This window comes from Lithobates pipiens, unplaced genomic scaffold, assembly GCF_037356315.1.
Source record: "Lithobates pipiens isolate NorthernLeopardFrog02 unplaced genomic scaffold, aLitPip1_a1.2 Scaffold_13, whole genome shotgun sequence".
Taxonomy (NCBI): Eukaryota; Metazoa; Chordata; class Amphibia; order Anura; family Ranidae; genus Lithobates; species Lithobates pipiens.
Genome location: NW_027507718.1, coordinates 104,382,556 through 104,388,555, shown reverse-complemented (window position 1 = coordinate 104,388,555; position 6,000 = coordinate 104,382,556).

Here is a 6,000-nt window from a genome sequence, read left to right as displayed (position 1 = left end):
GCAGATTGATCGGCAACTTGGATTCTTCCGTCGACCAGAGGCCCTGAGCTGACTGAACCCCAATCACTCCACCCCAGCCTTATAGACTGGCATCCGTTATGTTCACTGTCCACTTCAGAGGTATTAACTATTTTCCTGACTGAATCACCGGGACCTCAACCAACAGATCAGTGAGTCTCTGACTGACTGGCTCACCTGGATCTGCTGATCCAGGGACAACTGAGATTTGTGCCATTTTGTCAAAATCCCCTTCTGCAGAACTCGGCATAAGGTAATGCCTCGAAGGAGGCTACCATGAGACCCAGTACTCGCATGCAAAAGCGCTTGCGGTTCATAAGAAGTTTTACAGTGGATCTGAGAGTCTGCAGCTTGTCTGAAGGGAGAAACACTCTCGCTTCCATGGAGTCCAGCAGCAAGCCTAGGTACTTCAGATGCTGGGTTGGTACGATCACTGACTTTTTTAGGTTCAACAGACACCCAAATTTTTGCAGGGTCTGCATGGTGATCATCACATCCTCCTCTAATTCTGAGGCGGAAGATGTCCTCAGGAGGAGATGGTCTAGGTATCCCACGATCGCGATCAGGAAAAGCCTGTTGCTCTCCCAATTCGCGGTGCAAACGTTTTGCCCACTTAGTCAGTGTCTGCAACACAAGTGTGGATGCCAGTACTGGTCGCACGGCTGACCCCCACAACCGTAAACAGGGAACGAGCCACTGCCTCGGCCTTCCTGTCCGTGGGATCATTGAATGTAGGAGTCCCCTCAACCGGGATTGTGGTTACTTTATATAACCACTTTCAGACCGGACCATTTTGCTGGTCAATGACCAGAGGTCTTTTTACAATTTGGCACTGCGCTGCTTTAACTGGTAATTGCGCGGTCATGCAATGTTGTACCCAAACAAAATTTGCGTCCTTTTCTTCCCACAAATAGAGCTTTCTTTTGATGGTATTTGATTGCCCCTGCGATTTTTATTTTTTGCGATATAAACGTAAAAAGACCGCAAATTTTGAAAAAAAATGATATTTTCTACTTTTTGTTATTAGAAAAATCCAATAAACTCAATTTTAGTCATACATTTAGGCCAAAATGTATTCAGCCACATGTCTTTGGTAAAAAAAAAGTCAATAATTGTATATTTATTGGTTTGCGCAAAAGTTGTCACATCTACAAACTAAGGTACGTTTTCTGGAATTTACGCAGCTTTTAGTTTACGACTGCCTATCTCATTTCTTGAGGTGCTAAAATGGCAGGGCAGTACAAAACCCCCCCAAATGACCCCATTTTGGAAAGTAGACCCCCTAAGGAAATTGATAAGTGGCATGTTGAGCCCATTGAATATTTTATTTTTTTGCCTCAAGCGATTGAATAATGACAAAAAAAATATATTTTTTTTTTTTTACACAAAGTTGACACTAAATGATATATTGCTCACACATGCTATGGGTATATGTGAAATGACACCCCAAAATTAATTCTGCTGCTTCTCCTGAGTACGGGGATACCACATGTGGGGGACTTTTTGGGAGCCTAGCCGCGTACGGGGCCCCGAAAACCAAGCACCGCCTTCAGGCTTTCTAAGGGCGTAAATTTTTGAGTTCACTTCTCACTACCTATTACAGTTTTGAAGGCCGTAAAATGCCAAGAGGGCACAAAACCCCCACAAATGACCCCATTTTAGAAAGTAGACACCCCAAGCTATTTGCTGAGAGGCATGTTGAGTCCATGGAATATTTTATATTTTGCCACAAGTTGCGGGAAAATTACAAACTTTTTTTTTTTTTTTTCACAAAGTTGTCACTAAATGATATATTGCTCACGCATGCCATGGGCATATGTGAAATGACACCCCAAAATAAATTCTGCTGCTTCTCCTGAGTACGGGGATACCACATATGTGGGACTTTTTGGGAGCCTAGCCGCATACGGGGCCCCGAAAACCAAGCACCGCCTTCAGGCTTTCTAAGGGCGTTACAGTTTTGAAGGCCATAAAATGCCAAGATGGCACAAACCCCCCCCCCAAATGACCCCATTTTGGAAAGTAGACACCCCTAAATTTAGGGGTACACTAGTGAGACTAGGTAATAAATGGCGGGTGCCCTGAAACTATAAAAAAATAACTAACCAACCAGCGTCACCTGTAACAGTTATATGGTGATCACTGGTGAAAGGGTTAACTAGGGGGCAATCAGGGGGCTTTATGCGGTAGTATATGGGGGTCCCTGGCGCTATAAAACGCTGCGGCGAACCTAAATACCTACCTGCCTAACTAGCGTCACCTGTGACACTAATACAGTGATCAGAAAAACGATCGCTTATTAGGCTGGGTTCACACTGGAGCGATGCGGGAACGCCACGAATCCGCGGCGGGTTCCCGCATCGCATGCCTCCCGGCGGCAGTTCACACTGCCCTATGCGAACTGCTGGGAGTGTCAGTGAAATGTTAATGACACCCCCAGATCAGTTCGCATATCGCAGTGCGATCTGCAAACTCGGATCGCATGGTGTGAACACCCATGCGATCCGATTCTGCTGCGGGCCAAAAAAAGGGTCCCGTGCGAATTTGCGGCGGGTGCAATGCAAATTCAGCCATACTATCTGTATGGCTGAACTCGAATCGCACAGAGATCGGATGTGATTTGCACTGCAGTGCGGTGCGAATCACATTCGTTCTCATAAACCGCTGCAATGTGAACCCAGCCTTAGTGACACTGGCGACGGGGGGTGATCACGGGGTTAAACCTTTATTGGGGGGGTTAGGGGGGTACATTAGAACTAAAGGGGGCTAACCCTAACAGTTATTACAGTCACAAATGACACCAATGCAAAAAAAAAAAAAAAAAAAAATGACATTGGTGTCACTGTGACTGGGGGGCAGGGGTAATTGGGGGGGTGATCGGGGGGTGTGAGTGTGCCTGGCATGTTCTACTGTGTAGTGACGTGTTGGTGCAACTCACCGATCCTCTCTCCTCGGTGTCGGAACGAAAAATACCGACACGGAGGAGAGAATACATCACTTCCTCTCCTGTGTTTACATTACAGGAGAGGAAGTGATGTCACAAAGGATTTCTATTCGTCGGGAGCGATCGCGAGGGGGTGGCCATGAATGAATGGCCGCCCCCTCGTCCGGGATCGCTCCCGAACGAATACCGACCGCCGCAGGCACCGGGCGGGGGCCCGATCGGGCCCCCGACCCGCGGGAAGGCAGGGACGTACATGTACGCCCTTATGCCTGCCCGTGCCATTCTGTCGACGTACATCGTCGTGCGGCGGTCGGGAAGTGGTTAACCTGGATACTGGGGGGTCCACGACCAGAGGAGCCATTTTTTGAGAAGGCTCTCCTCAAAAGGGTAACGCGCCACCATGTATTTGGGGATTGAAAGGGTCCGTTGCGGGCGACCCCATTCCTTGTAAATTAAATAAGTCAGATACGGGAACACCTTAGGTGAACCTGCTGGCTTGCGGGACCCAAAAGGGGCCTGTACATCAGCAGAGGGATCCGCTGGCTCCTGAATCTTCAGGGTATCACGCACAGCTGTGATAGTGCTCCAACAAGCGATTTGTCACGCCCGGACCCGGACAGGGACTCATGCTCACTGTCCGAACAGTCCTGGCCAGCGTTGTCTGACAAGACAGAACAAGGGTCACCAGCCTCAGCAGCACCCGAGTCTGTGTCAGAGCTCTCTCCAGAGAACGGGGGGCCGGGGCCACTTTAGTGCACCTTTCTTCCCATGCACCGCCTCCATCTTGGCAATGAACAAATTGAGGACCGCCGTGAGGGTGTCCATGGGCACTGCGCAGTCTGCAGGTGACCCGGTTGCAATTGCCTGGATTTCGGGGGAAGAAACACCAGTTTCTGAAGCCATGCTGACCCTACCCTGTCTGCCACCCGAAGGGGACTTAGGACAGTGACAGTCCCACCCTCCTTGCTGTCGCTGGCCGAGGGGCTCTTTCCACTCTGACTCGCCTTCGGCGGCAAGATTGACATGTCGCTGGCCCCATCACCTGGTATGGACTTAAAGAGGAAGCCCTAAGCCGAAAAAACGGCGTGGGCGTCCCCCCGGTCCATATCAGACCCTTTTCCGAGCACGCTACCCGGCCGGTCAGGAAAGGGGGTGGGGACGAGTGAGCACCCCCCCTCCTGAGCTGTACCAGGCCGCGTGCCCTCAACATTAGGGGTGCTTTGGGGAAGGGGGGGCCACAGGCCACCCCAAAGGACCTTGTCCCCATGTTGATGAAGACAAGGGCCTCTTCCCGACAACCCTGGCCGTTGTCCCTCTCTTTGGGGGTCTTGCCCCCCTCTTTGGTTCTTCTTGCCGTGCCTCCGCTCCTTCTTCCAGCTCTTTTACTAGTGGTGGCGCGGTCTTCTGTTGCCGCCTTCTCTTCTTCCGTTCTTCTTCCTTGAGATGTTGACTCAACGCTCTCTCTGGCCGTAATGACAGGGACGTGTTGAGCGGCGACTTATATAGGGACAATGGGCGGGGTCACTGGGTGATGTCCCCGCCCATTATGATGTCACAGTCCCAGAGTAGTCAATGATGTGGCTCTTTACCCATGCAAACAGCTGTGTCCAATCACAGCTGATCACATGTAAACACGGAAATGCCATTTATCGACTCTCCTCGCCTCACACTGACAGAGTGTGAGGAGAGGAGAGCTGATCAGCGGCATCTCCACACAGGGGAGATCTGTAAAGATAATCGGGGCACTGATCATCAGTGCTTTGATGATCAGTTTAGCCCCAACAATGCCCAGCATTGATGCCAGTCTGTGCCCATGTTTGCAGTGGCGGAATTACCAGAGTTGCAACAGTCGCACTTGCAACGGGGCCCTGGCATTCCGTCACTGTGGGGGGGGGCCCACCGGGGTTGCTATTCACAGGACCCTGAGCGAAGAGCGTGTCTCTCATGTAAAAGCAGCACAGAGACACTGACAGTTTTATTCCCACTCCATCATCTCTCGCATGGGATGACACAGGACACCGCTGATCTACTCCCCCTTCTCCCCCCTACCCTGTGTTTCTCCCCCACAGGCAGTCAAGTGTGAAGCTAATGAGCTCACATTTCCCATGGAGCACACAGGAGAGGGGAGGGGGGAGAAGATCAGCTGTGTGTCCTGTGTCATCCCGTGCGAGAGAGGATGGACAGAGTGGGAATAAATCTGTCAATGTCGGTGTCTCTGTGATGCTGTTACATGAGAGACACACTCTCCGCTTATAGCCATGCTGTCTCGAGAAGACAGAGGACTCTGATAGGGGACACTGATAAAAGGCACTGATGGACACTGATAGGGGACACTGATAGAAGGCGCTGATGGGGGGCACTGATCAGGGAAACAGATAGAAGGCACTGATAGGGGACACTGATCGGGGGCACTGATAGGGAACGCTGATAGGGGGCACTGATAGAAGGTACTGATAGTGGGGCACCGATGGGAGGCAATGATAGGATTTACTGATGAGCACTGAAGGGAGGCAGTGAGAAGGCACTGATAGGAGGCATTGATGGGCACTTATAGGTGGCACTGATGGGCATTGGTGAGCAATGACAGGCAGAACTCATAGACTGCACTGAGGAACACTTATAGGCAGAACTCAGTCAGTATTGATACGCACTGATGGGCAGCATTGAAGAGAACTCATAGGCGGCATTAATGAGCACTGATAGGTGGTGCTGATAGGAACATTTGATGGGCACTAATAGGCGGCATTAATGAACATTGATAAGTAATACTTGTAGGTGGCATTGATGGGCCCTGATAGGCGGCATTGATGAGCACTGATTATAAGTGTAAACAATTTACTGACATTCTTGACAGTTAATGGTAGTCCTTTCCTACCACAGACACAGCATGGGATGAAAAGGCTGTGGATAACTGGCAAGTCTGTTTACATGTGGTCAGCTGACATCATGTGGTAAAGGGCCACTGTGATTGCGTTGGATGCACGTCTCAGGGGGCATGTGGAAGCACGGTTTTGGGAGGGTTAGAAGCCCAGGGCTCG